Source organism: Balaenoptera physalus, assembly GCF_965194825.1.
Source record: "Balaenoptera physalus genome assembly, chromosome: 5".
Lineage (NCBI taxonomy): Eukaryota > Metazoa > Chordata > Mammalia > Artiodactyla > Balaenopteridae > Balaenoptera > Balaenoptera physalus.
The window spans coordinates 125396719-125416857 of NC_138884.1; the positions used below are offsets into that span (position 1 = coordinate 125396719).

The window sequence follows — 20139 nt, forward strand, 5'->3', positions numbered from 1 at the left end:
TCCATCTGGGACCATCTGCTTTGTCTTTGTGGAATTGGGGAGCAAAGGAAACTGACACAAATATGCTGATGTTAATGCCGCCTGCAGTGCTGTATGTAATAGAGTCCTTCGTTTCTGACTCAGGAGTCTCATATGTTCTCCAAGCATTCATGAAACCCTTGCAAGATAACTTGTTACCTTGCTATAGGATAAAATCTCAAATCTTCACATTTCTTGACAATTACATACTAATGGGCTATGCAAGTATGATTTGAGGTAAAGAATGCTTGACTGCACTGTCTTGAGGATTTAAGTATCTAGTCCACAATTACAGTGAATAACTTGAAGTCTGGGGACTGATTCCCATGTATTCTATCTAATATCATTTAAAACTAGAATGAAAAACCCCAGTGTCTATGAAAAGATGTATTTTTTTTTTTAATTTTTATTTATTTATTTATTTATTTCCTTTTGGCTGTGTTGAGCCTTCGTTTCTGTGTGAGGGCTTTCTCTAGTTGCGGCAAGCGGGGGCCACTCTTCATTGCCGTGCGCGGGCCTCTCTTGTTGCGGAGCACAAGCTCCAGACTCGCAGGCTCAGTAGTTGTGGCTCACGGGCCTAGTTGCTCCGCGGCATGTGGGATCTTCCCAGACCAGGGCTCAAACCCGTGTCCCCTGCATTGGCAGGCAGATTCTCAACCACTGCGCCACCAGGGAAGCCCAAAAGATGTATTTTTAATATTCCTTTGCATGTACCTTTTAATATCTTTTGATATTCCATGATTATATTCATGTTTATATCATAATTATTAATGATCAAGATGCGTGCTATTATTTTCAGCTAAAGCCATTTAGTACTTCATCGTTTTAAAAAAAAATCTTTCAGATTTCCTATGATAAAATGGTGCTAAAACAGAATCATTTTTAAGTAATTGCCAACAGCTCATTTCTATTTTAGTTGTATAAAAATATCTATTTATATATAATTTTTACAAGTTCCATGAATGTGAAGTCTTACTTGCTAATAAGCCTGAATAAAATACTTCTTTCCAACAGTGTATTTTGAAATGTTTTATGGAGTTGCTACTTCAACTTCGGTTGTACATTTTTTACGTCAAGAAAATAATTCAGCTAAAGTCTATTACTGCACAGTTATCTTATTTGTTACACTAGCTTTGAAGCTACCAAAATTTCCTTGAATTATAGCCTCAGAATTTAACCAAGGTCTCCCACCCTAACCATCCGTGGCTGAAATCATCCTTAATAATTTTCTCTGACTTGATACATAAACAGCAATATATTGACTTTATATTCCATCTGGATATGGCTAATAAATTTGGGTTACTCAGCTTTAAAATTGTTTGGGGAACATAAAACTCATTTAACTCATCAATTATGTGGTTGTAATCACTGTCATTTGGCTTTTTGGAGTATAAATAACTTGCTGCAGTTAAGCTACTGAGCTTTTGTTTTATCAATTTTATCAGCTGAGGGATTATTTCAGATACATGCAATTGTACAGTAAAAAAAAATCTGTATTTTTTTCAAAATATATGCACTCTGTAATATAAATATCTTTGTAAAAAAGATTCTATAAAATATACAAATATTTACTGTGGCTTAAATTACTAAAGGTGATATGTAGTAATGACTTTTCTCCTAAAAAATTGGTATTTTTAAACAGGTGCCAATCCTCAGTGTTAGAAGGACAAAGAAGTTGCCTAATATAAAGTTATTTTCAAAGAAATTAATTTAAAAAATCAATATGTGACTCATTATCTTGTTATTCATATATATGTAGAGAAAATCAAATTCTATTTAAACTTACCATTGAAAACTTATTATACTTTTTATTAGTTCTAAAAAAGGTAAAATCTGGGTAGTTAATTTTTTAACATCTTTATTGGAGTATAATTGCTTTACAATGGTGTGTTAGTTTCTGCTGTATAACAGGGTAAATCAGCCATACGTATACATATATCCCCATATCTCCTCCCTCTTGCGTCTCCCTCCCACCCTCCCTATCCCACCCCTCTATGTGGTCACAAAGCACCGAACTGATCTCCCTGTGCTATGAGGCTGCTTCCCACTAGCTATCTATTTTACATTTGGTAGTGTATATATGTCCATGCCGCTCTCTCACTTCGTCCCAGATTACCCTTCCCCCTCCCTGTATCCTCAAGTCCATTCTCTACAACTGCGTCTTTATTCCTGTCCTGCCCTTAGGTTCTTCAGAAACTTTTCTTTTTTTTTTTTAGATTCCATATATATGTGTTAGCATACGGTATCTGTTTTTCTCTTTCTGACTTACTCCACTCTGTATGACAGTCTCTAGGTCCATCCATGTCTCTACAAATGACCCAATTTCATTCCTTTTTATGGCTGAGTAATATTCCATTGTATATATGTGCCGCATCTTCTTTATCCATTCATCTGTTAATGGACACTTAGGTTGCTTCCATGTCCTGGCTATTGTAAATAGAGCTGCAATGAACATTCTGGTACATGACTCTTTTTGAACTATGGTTTTCTCAGGGTATATGCCCAGTAATGGGATTGCTGGGTTGTATGGTAATTCTATTTTTAGTTTTTTAAGGGACCTCCATACTGTTCTCCATAGTGGCTGTATCAATTTACATTCTCACCAACAGTGCAAGAAGGTTGGTTCCCTTTTCTCCACTGGGTAGTTAATTTTGAACAAAAAGGCAATACTTGTTTCATTTCTCTTTAATGTTTTTACATTTTAATATGAAAACACTTTTCATAATGTATACAATTTCTCTAACTTTCAAATTTTAATAGTATTCTCCATACCATTTTAATTATTTATCTCAATGAAAGCAAAATGTTTTGCAAAATTTGTTTCCTTTTGTGTAATACTATTTGAAAGTAAACAAAATGTTTCATTATAGGATCTTAAAGCTCCTGAAACCCGTTTTTCCATTATTTGAAATAATACCCTTCTGGGGAAAAAAAGGCAGGCCACTCATATATATGTAATGGGTGTGTATCTTAGTGTACAGAGATCAAATTACAGTCACTGGGTTTATATATCTAAAAAAGAACTACCCCTTCACAGTTGCATGATTAGTTAATTAATATCTGCTCATACACTGGAAAAATGGAAAAGGGATTCTCAGGTATTATTCTTCCACCCACCCTATTTTTACCAAACATGCACAGAGGCACACAGACATACATACACAAGCACAGTCACACTTTTACTGTTCTCAGTAATGAGCACTCATTGCATACATGTTATATACCAGACATTCTTCATTTGTGAACTTTCATTTTCAACACAATATTTACAGAGAGAGAAACAAGCAGAGAGGTTAAGGAGCCTCTCCATTCATCCCCTCGCAAAGGATGTTGCAGGGATTTGAACCCAGACAGTCTGGTTTCAGAGTCCAGGCTCCTAACCATGACGCTCCTTGACAAAAGATTTTTGAAAGTTACACTTGTCAACTTTTCATTAAAATATGATTTTTCCCCTGAAAGCTCTTGTTCAAAATCAATATATCTCTTATGTTTAAAACTCAGTAAAAACAAACCATATATTTAAATTAGTGAAATGACTACATCATACATTAAAATGATTGATAAAAGTTGCTATTCAGTATCAAAATTGAAAGCTGCATTATTTCTTACATTCTTGCATGCTCCCTCTTCCTTTAGTAATAAGCTTCCCTGAACTCAAAGAAGGAGGGAAAAAAAGGAAGAAAAACTAAACTTTCAAATTTCATAGTACAAAAAGCAACTCAAAGTTTTCATAGCCAATTCAATGATGGGATGGAAATACACTCTTTCATTTCTTACATGCAGATTTCAATATATTCTTCTACTTCATGTAAACCTGTTCTAGGTATGGTTCAAACTTTTGCAAATAAATTACCCATTTCAGTTGAATCTGTTTTTATTATATGAAATATGGGGCTAAATAATAACATACTTTGGTAGGAATAAAAGACTGAAATTTACTAAAATGGCATTGACATTTGTAGCGTATAAAAATATGTTGGGCTAAATTTCAGGTAAATTTTATATTAAACTATGAGATTCTGTATGTTTCTTGATCCTTTACATTCAACTGGGTATTTGTCCGTTCTCTTCTAAGTTTTAATGGTCATTATCTTTTCATTTATTCTTTCTTTCTAGTAAAGGACATGTACAGTATTTACTATATTTGTTTCAGCTTAAAATTTATCAGAAAGGTAATGGAAGCAACACACGTTCTGAGCTGAGTACACATGACAGACCTCAGATAAATGTTTTAGATTCCAAATGAGAAAAACTTAATACAAATCAAAAGTTCATACTCAAGCTTGAACTAATTGTGAATTTACAAAAATACTGCTTCCTTTCCTCTTTTTTACATTGTTTGTCATCATTATCATTATAAGTTACTGCTTGAGAAAAATGAACAATTTTTAGGTTTGTGTATGCCTAAGTAAAACTACTTTTTGAATATTGATTGCTGTAATATTATCACCATTTTAATATTGCAAAAGTAACATGAAATAAATATTATGACAAGTAAAGAAAAATATAACAACTTGAATATGTGTTTTCTATTTTTGGTATTAATTTGATATGAGAGAAGCTTATCTGAAATAAAGATAAAGATACAGCCAAGAGACAGTTGTTTGTCTGTGGTTTGCTGATTCCTTTATCTAAATATATACCAAAAAACTCAGTACATCTCCTCTGCAAATGTCAAATTAAATATTAACGATGTAAATCCTGAACTAATACAGGTGGTATCTGAATTTCAAGCTGGAAGCTCTTTTGGATATATATTTAGATGTGCAGGGTTCTTTCAAATATGCTTTGATGCTGTAAAAGTCAGAAACACTTTTAGTAGAAGTTCTGACAGAACCATTAATATGACATGGGCCTTCACCTTGCCAGCCAACATATTGTTCACAAAATATTTATTTTATTTAAAGACATTATATCATAGAGATATAGAAAGGCTAAATAGGCACAATAAAGATTTATGGTTGTTTCTATTGTTCTTAGCTTTCAGAAGGTTTATAGTTCAGAGTGTTCAAGAGGTAACGCATTTTTATGCATTTTTAACCATTTTATTATAACAAACGTATGCCAATTTCTAGGAAACTGAAATGCCACTATTCCTTTTTACCTAGAGCTGCCATGTTAATATGCATTGTGATATAAACAAAAAGATTTACATTAAATGAGTGAATAGTCCAGTGGTTATCTGAAAAATTTGGATATACTTAACAAGGATAAGATATATTGTATGATATAATTTTAATTCTTCTCTTATTCAATATCTATGTTACAAAATTTAGTTTTATTGATGGCTGAAGTATTTTAAAGTTGGAAGAACATTGTTGCTTGCTTTATTTTCCCCCTTCCTTCCTAAGTCCTTATTTCCTTCTGTCTTCCCTTTCCTCTCTTCTCTCTCCCACCTTCTCTCTTCCTTCCCTCCCTCTTTCTATCCTTCCCTTCCCTCCTTCCTTCCTTTTTGACTCTCTCTCTCTCTTCTTTCTTTTTCTGACATGAGCAAATGATGTAGTTTGTGGGCATTTGAGCATCTATAATTCAATCAAGTAACTGGTCTTCAACTGAGGAGAAACAGAAAATCAGAACAATCTGTGGATATTTCCCAAAATAAATACATATACTCTGCAACCCCAGGGATTATGATAGTCTCACATATTGCTATCTGGGAATGAGGAACATGTATATTTTGAAAAAAATTCCTGGGTGATTGTGCTATTATTCTCTACATACTCCACATATCCAATTGGGAACCAATAGTTCACTAATTTTAGGATATCATAAACATGCCCTGCATATGTGATGAAGATAATTGCATACAACTATACATAAATCTGAAGGTTTTCAAAACATTTCAGGGACAACTTCAATGATAAGTTTTCCAAAAACGATTTGAAGATTAGATAGAAATACAGAACAACCTCTTTATAGTTGAATATAAATTCTTGAATATTCTCTATAAACATAATAAATAGGAATTCAAATCTCACACATTCTATGAGTTTGTATGTGCAGATACAGAATTGTGTTAGTATGACCCAAATTTTGGCTTAGATGTGTAATAAAACTGAGCAAGTTATGGGTATGATATTAGCTATATTCTAGTACTGTTTAGCTTAGAATTTATCTCAATTTATTTTTTAATTTCATAATACCTATATATTTATATTTTTCAATATAAATTAATAATTAACGTTGTTGTGTCTATCAGCCTCTTGTGAGATTATTAGTGGGAGTTAGCATTCTAAAGTCAGATTACCTCTGGGTCAAGTAAGAAAATTATGTTTTATTATTTAATAACTGAGAACAAATACTGGTTATGGTGATTTCAAGACATTTCATGCCTTGCCCGAAACAGCTGACACTCTTTATCCTAATCCCTTTACTATCACATAAACCCCATATTAAATATTAACAAGGGCTATAATACAGGGAACAAATAGCTGGGACATTTAGAAAATAGTAATTCAGAGAAACCTTATAATGTTTAGGACAATTACGAAGCTTAAAAAATAAAAATATCAGTTTTTAGACAATATGTCCACATGATGTTACCTAGAAAATAAGTGCAAAGATATTCGTTTTATTTCTAGGAAAGTCAGAAATTTAAGATAAAATAACACAATATGTTAGAAAACTGAATCAAGCTATCTATAAAACCAACTGAACATAGTACTTATTGATATTATTATTAATGTTTATGATTTAGCTAAGGAAGTTATAGTTTTCTAGAAGTTACCTTTTGAGGAGTCTAGTGGATGGTCATGGGTGTAGTCAGTGAAACTAAGCCTACATATCAGGCTATGACTTCAGCAGATGGGTCAGCAAGTTGAAGGTCACACCTTGTGCCAATGTCATGGAAATTTTCTCTTTTTCTCCTTTACTTTGAGCCATACTTAAAAAGAACATGCATTGATATGACCTAATTAATCTGCATAATTCCAATTTTATCTTCAAAGATCAAATCACCCAACAAGCCTTTATCATAATCCACATTCTACCCTATGAAATGAGCATATGGGATTTCAGTATTTTAAGGGTTATAATTGAGCCCTGAGAAACAATGATCATGAAGATAGTGAAAGATCATTTTCTGTAAAAATATCCCAAGAGGAGTGCTAGTTAATGTCAGTATTACTGCACAATCTCACTGTAGATTATTCACAAAAAATAATCAAATAAAACCACAGGAAAACACAGAGGCATGGCAAATGCTAAAGGGAAAGAAGTGTGTAGTTTGATGAAAGAAAAAGTTTGACCACTGAAGATTAGAAACAACCTTCCCTGGGACAGTAAAAGGTTGAAGCTGCAGGTACCTGGTAGAAATTGGAGAAGAGATAAAATGATGATTACCAAATTAAAAAAATAAAACCATTTCTTTTCATTTTTTTTGAAATTAGTGAGAGTTTCATAGTATCTGGATTGTGAGTTCTAGCACTGCAGATTGGCTTAAAACTGTAGCATGGTGAATCCCAGCAGTATAGGAAGGAGGACAGTTATGGGGACTGCAATCAGTGAGTTATCTCAGAAAGGAACAAAGCCAATGAATACTAAATAGGAAGACTACCCTATCTCTAGTTATTGTAAGCCTGCAGGCAAACATCTATAAAAATCAAGAATTTGTTTGCAGAGTGAGAACAGAAAGATTTTCCAGACTCATACAACAGCAAGTGAATTAAAGTTTTTTTGGTGTTACTTATAACTATTAATATAATTCTGTTGCAAAAGTCCCAATTCCTTATTTTAGTTATTTCCAAAAGTGCAAGGAAAAGGAGACATGCTGATGAAACTCATTACCTGGTAAAAATTATTTTAAAAAATTATGCTGAAAATGGTGCTTAATTAATAGGAATCAATAATGTGATTTGACGGCAAAAAAGGCTAATGTAATCTCAGGCTGAATTAATTGAACCAGAGCATCAAATCACAGGAAATAATAATTTTCCTGTACTTGAGTTCACTAAATTTTAGTTTAAAATATATGTATCTCTGAGACTTACACTTTGGGTGAAAAAAATTCTAGATTGTATCAGAAAAGAGGTCATTAGAAATCATAAAATAAGCAAAACAGTTTTCTCCTAGTGATTGCGTGTCTGGAGATACTTTGCCTGTCTGTCTGAAATGCTTTTTCTCCAGATTTTCTCATGATGGCTCTTTCTTATCATTTAGGTTTCAGCTGAAATATCACCTGGTAAAAGATGCTTTGATCATTCACTAAATCATTTCATTAGTCTTTTCCTTCCCAGGACACCATCTTCTCATCATCTTGTTTATTTATGTTCACAGCAATAAACGTTATTTTCTTTTTACACAACTATATATTCTTCATACAGAGAATATGATTTATGGGAGGGTAAATTTTCTTTGCCTAGCTTACTCCTATATCTCCTGCCAAGCACTGCACTTGGCACATAGTAAACCATTGATATGTATGAGTGAAAAATGTTTTAATAGACTGACGATATTTGGACTAGAGAAGTTTAAAGGAAAATATAATAGCTTAATCAAAATTGTCTTTATTGGTTCAGAATACAGAGTGAGAAATAATAGTGTGAATTTGAAAGGGAACACATTTCATTTCAAAGCAAGAAACAGCTTTACAACTAAAATATCCTTCAATAGAAAGAGTTACCTTGTCCATAAGGAAGTATGCCAGAAAATTCAAGTAGAAACTACACATTCATTTGTTAATTGAACTGTATAAGAGTGACAGTGGCCTAAATAACCTTTAAGAACATCCAAACTCTTAGACTTTATTGTGGTAATCCATAATTTGTTACACATCTTATTTCAAAAAGAAATTATTAAAAAGAATAAAAAAGAGAATTCATTGGCCCATATACCTAAAAATTCCTGAGGTGGGGCTTCCCTGGTGGCGCAGTGGTTGAGAATCTGCCTGCCAATGCAGGGGACACGGGTTCGAGCCCTGGTCTGGGAAGATCCCACATGCCGCGGAGTAACTGGGCCCGTGAGCCACAACTACTGAGCCAGCACGTCTGGAGCCTGTGCTCCGCAACAAGAGAGGCCGCGATAGTGAGAGGCCCGCGCACCGCGATGAAGAGTGGCCCCCGCTCGCCGCAACTAGAGAAAGCCCTCGCAAGAAACGAAGACCCAACACAGCTAAAAATAAATAAATAAATAAATTTATTAAAAAAAAAAAAAAAAAATTCCTGAGGTGGACCTAGCTCTTATCAGCTGAATTCAGCAACTCACTCTTTCTCTCCCCATCACCCACTTGATATTCTCTTTTGTAGGCTTCAATATGTATAACTGAATCGCTTTGTTGTACACCTGAAACTAACACAACATTGTTAATCAACTATACTCCAGTATAAAATAAAAAGTAAAAAAAAAAAAAAAAAAAGAAATTACTAAATTATATCCTGCCAGCTTAACCATCCCAGAGAAAGTGAATTTGCCTTTCACAACAGTTCTAGCAATTCCTGATCATTGACTTTCATTGGTTCAGCCTGAGCTGGATGAAGTTTTCTGGGAAGACCCAAGCCTGAGCCAATCCCCGATCTTCCCCAAACTAATAGCAAGAACCGATAACTGGGTGGTGGGGACATGGCTCCCAAAGGGAAAAAAAAACCCTCTGTTACTAGAAAAAGGGGGGATCGATGTCTGGCCAGTAATACAATGGCCATTCACTGCAGGACTTCTTCCTGCATTTGGGAAATTGGTAAATAATTCTGAGGTTACCTTCATGGCTTCACAACCATAATTTTGAAATTCTGTTCTCCATCTCCTTCATTTTAAATTAGTTCCCCATTTTACTATTTCCTGATACAATCTTCCTTCCCTTATATATTGGTTCACTTTCATTGCCCATTTGTGGTTCCATCATATCCTTCTTGATGCACAGTGCTCATAACCACATAGCCATTTATATAAGACTAGAGGATAACATTCTGTTGAGTTTCTAATACCTTTCTGAGAAATCATTTCATCAGTCTTTAAGACTGAGGCTAAATTTTAGATCCATTTTCTTATAACACAATCAAAAATGCTTTTCAGACTTTTTCTGATATTATCTTCTAAAGCTCAGTACTCAATTCATTTTCCAAGTGTTCATTTAAAAATACTTTATATTAGAATTGCTCTCATGTAAAATATTTTGGTATATACCCCCAAAAATCTCTCTCTCTAGAGATACACAGATAGGTAGATATCCAGATTTAATCTATATAAAACTAGTCATCATAATGACTGATTTCTGAGATGTTACATTAAAACACCTCAAGTTATAAGGACAACTCTTAAAGTCCTGAGGAATTTTGTAGCTCTCTACTGTAGGTGTCTTTAAAATACACAAAACATATTCCACAGAAAATTTATCTTTAGGCATCACCTTCTCTCACTGAGGATTTCCAGCAAAACTGTGGAACAAGGACAAAAAAACTCTCTACTAGTCCCTCTCTATCCCACAGTCTCTCAGCACACAGCCTGCTTTCCTCTCTCTCTGCCCCTCACTTTGCCCTGCAACTCCATGCAGCTGCTATAACCTGATGGAATCCAGTCTTTGTTTCTGTCTGATACTCTTTGAGAATCAGCAACTTGGTTATAATGATAAAATAATTATTTACCTTGTTCTTCTTTAATCACCAGATTTCTGAAGATTTTGGGTTCTTCTCAAACTTGGGTGTTTCATAATATATGTTCTCCTTCAGAAAATGTATTAAACGACAAGTGAGATGATTAGGAGCACCAGTCACTAAGGAATCACCTTTAACAAATCTGCCAGCTTATCTTCATGAGCAGTATCCTGTTTCCAAACAGACAACATAAAATAAAAGTTAAGACTCTGGAGTCAGACTTTAGGAATGCACAAATGCTGTCCACTTAAACACTTCAATTGCCTTATCTATAACATGAAAATGACATTAATTTATCTAACTCATAGAACTGTCAGGAGCAAATGATGTCACACATAACACTTAATAGTACTGGTTTTTAGTATTTCTTATCTGGAGTCAAAAATGATGATTACTCAGTTATCTTGTGAACACCTATGGCAATGTTTTTGAAAGGATGCTATCACATTCCAGGGGGTCAACGATGATTTTGTTCCTTTGACCTTCTATTATGCTCTCAAAACACGTTATTTACTTCTTATTTCATTACTTTTCATATTTTATTTTAATTATTTATGTGATGAACTCATTTCCAAAACAGAAACACACCCATAGACATAGAAAATAAACTTATGGTTACCAAAGGGGAAGTGGGGCAGGGATAAATTGGGAGTATAGGATTAACAGATGCATACTACCATATATAAAACAGATAAACAACAGAGATTTACTGTATAGCACAGAGATCTATATTCAATATCTTGTAATAAATTATAAGGGAAAAGAACTGAAAAAGAATATAGGTATATATGGTATATATATATCCTAATCACTTTGCTGTACACCTGAAACTAACACAATATTGTGAAACTTAACACAATATTGTATATCAATTATACTTTAAAAAAAAAAGAAAAAGAAAAAATTATTTATGTGGCTGACTTCTCATTTTGACTAAGTTTTGCCTTGAGGATTTTTCTCCATGCCTTCATCTCTTTATCACTCCTCTCTAAACTTCTATCCCTTAAAACAAATGCACACATACACAAAAGTGCACACACATGGTCTATAACATTAAGGAGTTGGTGACTGCTTAGTGAATGCATACACACACTATTAAGCACAATTTGATAAAGTATCTTGAGTTTGATGGTGGAAAAATCCCCCAACACGTTACAAGAGGAAAGTTCGGATGGGAATTCCAACAGAGAACAGCTCAGTGAATTGAGATCACAAAATCAGGAGCTGCTGGGGGAATTATAAATGACCAGCCAAGCGAAAACACATCATGAACGTGATTCAAGAAAGAATTAGCTTTAAAGACATGAAAAGCACAGAAATATGCAATGCCAAATAACATCAATAACTGTCAAGTAACAAAATTTCTGCCCTTTACCTCTTTTCTCACCAATTCCCTTACTCCTTTTCATCTTAGAGCAGCCTACCACAGCCTAGCGAGGGAGAGAGGAAAGTAATAATCTAGGCAGGAAATAGAAACCATGAATTCAGCTCTTTCCTTCTGTAAGCTTCCATTCTGGAAGACTCATTCTGTTGGAAGGGACAAGATTTAATTTTGAATGAAGTTCTTAGTTTTTAATTATTATGCTGGACTGCCCTTGTTAATTATTAAAATGAGATCCTTCTTCTCGTGTGGATGAAGACTGAGTGTAACCAAGAGTTAAAGAGCCTGTCAAAACTTTCATTTAAGGCAGGATAGTTCTATTCTTACAGAGCAGGTTTAAATGAGTAGAAAAGCGAGGGAAATACGTTTGTTTTCTGATTATATTCCAAGGTCCCCACTTTTCAATTACATATTTCCATAAACTACTTCAAATTGCAAAGCATTACCAAACATATCTTTCGGTTGTTATTTGAATGGAAAATCTAAAAGATCAGCCATCTAACATGAAATTTCTTAGCAGCGTTATCAGAAAAAAAAATATTTGAGTCTACAGAATCAAATTTCTTATGTTGAGGCATCTTTCTAGGAAGGATTTTAGAAATATTCATAATCCATTGAAATGTCAACTATATAAAATTGGACTACTGTAATGTAAATGGAATTATCAGTAATTTGTTTTTAAGTCAGTATCTACCAATCCCCAAGACTGCCTACTTTATTTTTGTATTTCCAGTTAAAAATCAATGCTAGTGAAAAAAATCATTAATGATCGAATGCATGAATGAATAGATAAATGAATGAATAAATGAAAAAAAAATACCTGAAACTTGTGAAAGGCACCTGAAAAAACACACTTGGCAGTGCCTACTTTATTATTAAAGTGAAAAAAGATGTGATCTGAGCTTCCTATGATCTGAACTGAAGGAAGCTTTATGGATATAACAAGATTTTATACGTTTAAGTAGATTCAAAATTATATTTGAGTCTATACAGAATATTCAATGCAGCTAATTCAACATTGTGAACTTTCTGTCTTGTTTCCTGAGAGTAATCTGAATTTGTGTTACTATGAAAACAGGGGAGAGAAACCTTCCATTACTCAAACTCCATGCTGGCTGAGCAGAGAAATAGGAGCTACAAGAGGGAATTGTCAAGTAGAATTCAGAGCAGAGTCCCTCAAGGGAGAATACGGTTTTTGTAGACAAGGTCTGATCACTATTTGTATTCATCAGTGACTCTATGGCTTGCTCCTGGACATGTGGCAGGAAATGTATGCAAGGGACAAAATGTGATGTGGGGAAACAGTTTCAAAAGGTTACTAAAAGGAAACAAATGTAAAACATGGAAGCTGAGATGCCTTTTCCATATTTAACCCTTCTCTTGAACTCAATATTATAAAATAAGTGAAATGCTTAGGCTTGATGATATCACATGGCATCTCCAGGTGTAAAAATGGAGGAATCCCATTTTCTTATTTGGAAAATTAATGAGCATATTAGAAAATGGGAATATTATTTCCATTTGGAATTAAATGAGGGTGTTTGTGACAAATACAAAGCACTGTAATAACATGCTGTATCTGCATTCATTTATGCTGTCATTAATAGAAATATTTTTAAAAGCACTGATTGTATCCTACTATCAGTCCATTTTTCATGCTTCTTGAAGTAGTCCTAAAAGAGGTTGACTAATTTAATTTTTTTCCCCCCAAATCCACAAAATGAGATGCACTGAGGTACAATTTAAAATTAGTAACTATTGATTTCATCCTGATCAGGTACTGTCTACCTGACTACTCTATGTAAGTTTTAGGTATAAAAGTCTTGAAGGCTGGAGTTAGTTTTTAAATTTGGTGATTTTCCATTTGAAGTAAATACGTAAGTAAAGAAAACATTAACTAACCAAACACTGGGTTTAATAAAAACTGTCCATGGCAAGGAGAGTGGGCATAAGAAAAACAAATGTATGCATCAATGCAGACTCCAGGAAACACATCAGTATTTTCACACAATGGATAGTGTATTGAATGTACACTTGGAGTCCTAGTATTCACTCAGACTTGCCTATTATTAGGTGAGGATGGCAGGTTTGTGACAGGTTCAGCCTGATCACAGGACTAAATTTAAATATAAATTTAAATATTTCAATTCTTCTGAGAGATGCAGTGTGGCAGCTGGAGAGCAGAGCCTGAGCAACACAGGTGAGGAAGATGCAGAGAATAAAGTGACTCGTGGCAATTAATCACACATGTCAAGGAAGAGTCAAGATGATCTGTTGAATCTGACAAAATAAGGAACTCCTCGTGCCCCTGAAGAACAGGACATCCAATTCCTCCGGTACTACTGACTACGTTTGTTCTAGTCAGAGTGCCACTGGGAAGGGATACCAAATGGAAAAGTAGGAATTCAATAAATATAAGTTAATTCATGACATTCTACAATACTGTGGATTTTAATGTAATTTTTAAAAAATCAATAAAAAGAGCAGTACACTAGATTGAGTTTGATATATAATTACAAAAAAATGTATTTCTGTTCCCTTTGTTTTGGGATTTTTTTTTTTCAGGTGTACATTAACTCTATGACAATTCGAGGCACCTGGTGTCTTCTGATTTGTCACCATTTATGTTTCTTATTCTGTTTAAACTCATTCCTATGCTCTACTTGGCTCCCACATTGTTAAAAACTTCAGTTATCATTTATTCTTCACCCTTCCCTATCCCTAGCATCTAGTGTGTCACTAATTTTATCAGATTTGCTTCTGAAATATCTAATCCCACTTCATTTCTGATTCCCAGTTTCTATTTATCTAATTTCTCCTCTAAAATACTGAAGTTATTTTCTAATGTAGACCTGATTACAACAGACCCCTGAATAAAAGAGCCTTGAATATCAGCACAAAGGAATTGTACTGTTAATTTAAAAATATGGTGATAGTTCATGTTTCGACATGAATATATTATATAAAACTAAAAGCATGCAATTAAAGGAATCTACATTATTACCCAGTGTTTTATTTTTAGTAAAAATAAAACATGTTATAGGAATTCCCCGGTGGTCCAGTGGTTAAGCCTCAGTGCTTTCACTGCCGAGGGCCCAGGTTCAATCCCTGGTTGGGGAACTACTATTTCACAAGCCGAGTGGCTCAGCCAAAAAGAAAAAAAAACAGAAACAAACAAACAAACAAAAAACATGTCACATATATTTTGGGTATAGGGATTTAAAGGATGTCCTTCAGCATAGTCACTGTTTGTCTCTTTTGCATCTTTTTGGTAATGAGGCACCAATTTCTTGCTCAATTAAAGACATAAAAATATCTTGATGGTTCCCTAAAGTCTACATCACCTAAGGCTCTCCCCAGTCTTTCCAAGCCTCCTTCCACTCCGTATTCTGCACTTTCTCTTCATCCTTTCTTTTGCCAACATCATTCTCTAGCCTCATCAGATGGCGTGATTTTGCCAGAGAAATTTGTCCATTTTTATTGTTTTTTTTCTCTTTTTATATATTGTTTTTTCTGCCTGAAAAGAATTTTCCCTTTCTTTCCTAATTTTTGAATTCCTATTTGTTGTTTAGGGCCATTCAAACTTTTTCCTTCTCTGAGGATGTCCACAACCTCACCAGGGGAATGAATCACTCTGTCCTGGGTAAGGTATTACAGCAAAGTGAAAATATATAAGAACTATTAATTATTTTCTAGTTGGTTTTTAATTTCCTTGACTGCCTGATAAATTATGAGCTTTCTTAGACTATATCACGGATTACATAGGTTGTATTTTATTCCTTATGTTATCCACTGTCTGAAGTGCAATATCAAGTACTTGGTAAGTCTTCAACAAACATCTATCATTTTTAATGAATGTAAGAGAGAATGTGAATAAGAGATGAGAGGTTTTGTTAGGAAATTATTGCATTTAAATTTTTGTATCTCCTATATATACACTACCAAATGTAAAACCGATAGTTAGTGGGAAGCAGCCGCATAGCACAAGGAGATTAGCTCGGTTCTCTGTGACCTCCTAAAGGGGTGGGATAGGGAGGGTGGGAGGGAGACTTAAGAGGGAGGGGATATGGGGATATATGTATATGTATAGCTGATTCACTTTGTTATAAAGCAGAAACTAACACACCATTGTAAAGCAATTATACTCCAATAAAGATGTTAAAAAAATAGATAAAACAAAATAAAATCCTAATTAAATATTAAACATAATTTTTTTTACCTTTTTAATTATGGTTACCTCCCTCATTTCATACTCCTTCCAGCCATTCCCACACAAGATCATTGACAGACACACAACCCTGAATTACTGAAAAATATCTTCTTTCAAGTAGAGTTTGCAATTGTTTCTATATAGGGAGCCTTCCCCAGGAGGGAGAAACTCTATAATGCAAATTTGGACTTTGACCACTCAATATTCTCCCCAGTCACTCTCTAAATACTTATGCCCTCAGAAGTTTTTTGTTAATGGAAGATTAATCTGAAAAAAAAAAATTGAGGACTATGTCTAACATTAAAGATAAATAAAAGCTTTAAACATAAATGACTTTCAAGAGGCATTTATACTGTCTCATAGCCTTCCTAAACTTCTGTCCTCCATAGAAAAATGTTCAGTGATGAAATTAGGAAGGAAGAGAATAGGCAGATGGGAGGGTAGTAAGGGACAGATTTTCAATTTGCTTATAGTAATTCTAATTCAGCAGAATAGTTCATGGCAGACAATAAACACTCAGTAGATCCTTAATATAGTCAACCCTCCGCATCCGTAGTTGGTTAACTCTGCAGGTTCCGGATATGGAGGGACAACTGTACTACACCATTATATGCAAGGAACCTGAGCATCCAGGATTTTTTTGTACCCACAGGGGTCTTGGAACTAATCCCCTATGGATACTGAGGTACCACTGTAATGGATTCAGTAAGTATTAGTTGAATATCTATTATTATCAAGACCTTTCGAGGCCTAGGGAATTCCTATTTTAGTGAAGAAATGCTGTTTATTGATTCATTTATTCAGCAAATTCTTAAGGATCACATAGACTGTGCCAGATACTGAGCAGCACTCTGGATGCACGGCAGAAGCAGCCAGCTGTGACTCCTGAATTCCACAGACCTTCCAGGCTGGTGTTTAGAAGACTATTTAAATGCTATGGATAAAGATTGAGAAAGCATTTAATTCTACCTTAGGGAGAATGAAATAACATGCAGAAATTTGTGGAGCATCTATTGATGGATAAGCCAAGTACTGCACACAGATGTGTCATTTATGCCATCCTACTGGTTTATTATAGTGCTATTTGTTTCTGATATGCTTCTGATAATTTTGCATATATTAAAATAGAACATTTTACTATAGTACAATCTGTAATTTTATTTGAGTGTTATTCTATCTTTCAGCCAATATTTATTCTAACTTGCTGTCCTTAATTGAGTTTATTATGAAGTATGGTTTACACCACTATAAACACTACCTGCCATTTTATTTGTTTTGATTAACATCTGTGACTCCTATGTCTGACAAAAGAAAAAGCAAGTGATAGTGTTTAACCTGCTGCAAAGAAATAAAAGATGTATCACACAGGATATTAAAATGGAAGTCATATAGATGGGAAGACCCATCAGAAAGTGACTGAAAAAATAAATGGCAAAGATTATCATACAATCTAGGAGTGGTGGTGGATGGAATTTCATATTATGAAAGATATCAGGAAATTTAGTGCAACTTGGCCATATGGCCAAAGAATTGTATAAAAGGTAGCTGAAAGAAAATACGATTACAACAATCATAAATTTTCTGTGCTCTACACACATGTACTATGCTGCAAACTTATTCCTATGGGGATCATGCTATGAGGGTCCCATAAATGACTAACCTGGTTAATAAGACCATGTCCAACAATGCACCCGCCTCATTCAATGAGTGTATGTAAGCACAGTGCTCTTTATGTTTCTTATATCAGGACAGGAAAATTCTAAAAATAAGTAAAATTTAAGCTGGACTTAGAACAATAAATTGTGTTTCAACAGATGGTCAATGACGAGAAGAGAAAATTAGTCAGAAGAAATGACCTAGATATGTATGCCATATTCTGGGACTTTGAGAATCGTACAAGATGAGGCTATGACCAAGATAGGGTTTGAGAATGGGAGAAAAATATAGAAATTTAAAGAAAAAGAGTTGTAGAAATTAGTATTGAATTTTGATGTTATTAAAGTATAGGCAGTTATTTTAAATAGCTTTGATATGAAGTTGAAAATATCATTAATATAATCTAATGAAAACAAGGAAAAAAATGGAAACCATTTACTTCACATGAGCTTACATTTTTTTTTACATTTCCTATTCACTAATTTTACAAGTTGTCTTAATATGCATTTTTCTTATATGTCAACCTCAACTATCTAGAACACAAGCAAGAAACAAGAAGTAAGGTAAAATTACTATAAATAACTAAAATTTTCTGGAGTTTATTTTATTGACAATAGACATCCTCTCTTCTATTTAACAGTTTAAATTCTTTTTCTGCGCCAATCCCACTTCTTAGTCCACAAGAAATCAAAAACAATAACTTTAAAAGGTAGTACTGGAGATTTCTGCTTCTGGATATGAGGCAGTAGCTTGCAGGAAAATAAGACCAACTAAAATGAAAAAGAAAAATTTCTTTCTAGAATTGCTAGCCAGGATTTGAGGGAACCAAAGAGAGGTGGGCTGAAGTTCTGCAAGCTGCTCTAATCACAGTACATTTGTCAGTTTGGGGGAAGGCAAAAAGGCTATGAGGGTAGACACAGAGCTGTTACTAAGAGGACAGAAAACCAGCAGTGCTTTCAGCAATTTCATAAGTCTTGGGAGAAAAAGGATAGTTTCGAGCTACAGTGGCAGGCAAAACTTGAAAGGCCAAGATCTCAGAAAAATTGAAGCATGGAGAAGTAAGTGAAAATCTTGTGATTTTTTTGACTTTGGGGCATCCACTGAATTCTTAAACTACACAGGGTAAGTAGTAGAGAAGCTAAAGACAAAGTTGCTCAAAAATATCACATAATTTTTGACAATCTTAAAGTGTTGAAGAGATTTAAAAAAATTGGAGGACATAGTGAGGAGAGGGGCTCTTGGTAAACACACTGTGAGTAGTTCAGTTCTTGTTTGGATTAACATCCTGTCCTGCTCTAGTTATTCAGCAGAAGGAAACATGAATCCTCTCTGGAGCAAAATACAATTATTCAGAGTTTCTAGACTTATTAATGCAAAGTGTCCCATAATCAATAAGAAATACTCAGCACACCAAGAAAAATAAATGACAGCAAAATGTGACCTGGGGAAGAGTTAAACGTTGTATTTACTGAGGACATACTTTAACGTTTTTAAGTTAAAGAAAATAGATGATATAATAAAGACTTTCACCAGACAACTGGAATCTATAAAAATAAAATAATCATATAATTTTTACTATTTACAAATTCAACAACTTAAGAAACAAATAGATGAGTCTACTGACTAATTGGATATAGCAAAAGAGAGGTTAGAGACTAGAAGTGAAGGTCAGTAGACGATATTCTAACTAACTGCATGAAAAGTGAAAGGATAGAAAATAGAGAAAGAATAAGAGACATGTGAGGAGAAACAGAAACGTTATAACATACTTGCAATTTGAGTCCCAATAGGACAGGAGGAAGAGTACAGAACAGAGCAATACTAAATGATGGTCAAGAATTTTCCAAGAGTGACAAAAGACATCAACCCACAGATTTAAGAAATGCTGCAAAACTGGAACAAGATAAATTATAGAGAAAGGAGCACCATGGACTTGTCCTTTGCTAATACCCTCAGGGTTTGTATCTGGGTAAAGTGAGCAAATGTTGGTATTACTGAGAAAGTAGAGGTGCCTGAATGGGAAGATGACATGAGGGAAACAGTATGAGCTTGATTGTAGAAATGATCACAAAGTCAGCAAAGAAAGCAGGGATAAATGCCCTCATGAGACGTCTGCCAGAAGATGTGGAAGAGAAGTCATCCATGACCAAAGGAGATTCCTCTGCCCCGGGAGAGGAAAGAGACTTCCTCAAGAAAGAGGGGGAGGAGGAACTCAAGGTTGCAAACTGAACCCCCTTGGTGTTCATTTGGTTTATATAAAAATGAAAGGGTTGGTGGAGGTAATTGTTGAT

The 20139-nt window shown here is 34.3% G+C and overlaps 1 protein-coding gene across 9 annotated transcripts in view; it reads right to left on the bottom strand.

The window, feature by feature from the left end:
- LOC309661250 (bifunctional heparan sulfate N-deacetylase/N-sulfotransferase 4) overlaps positions 1-20139 on the bottom strand; it is an 823039-nt gene that overhangs the window by 318607 nt on the left and 484293 nt on the right. For all 9 annotated transcript variants that reach the window (XM_082462799.1, XM_082462798.1, XM_082462797.1 and 6 more), the window contains one exon: positions 6746-10771. The gene's annotated coding sequence lies outside the window, so the exon portion shown is untranslated. The remainder of the gene's footprint in view (positions 1-6745; positions 10772-20139) is intronic.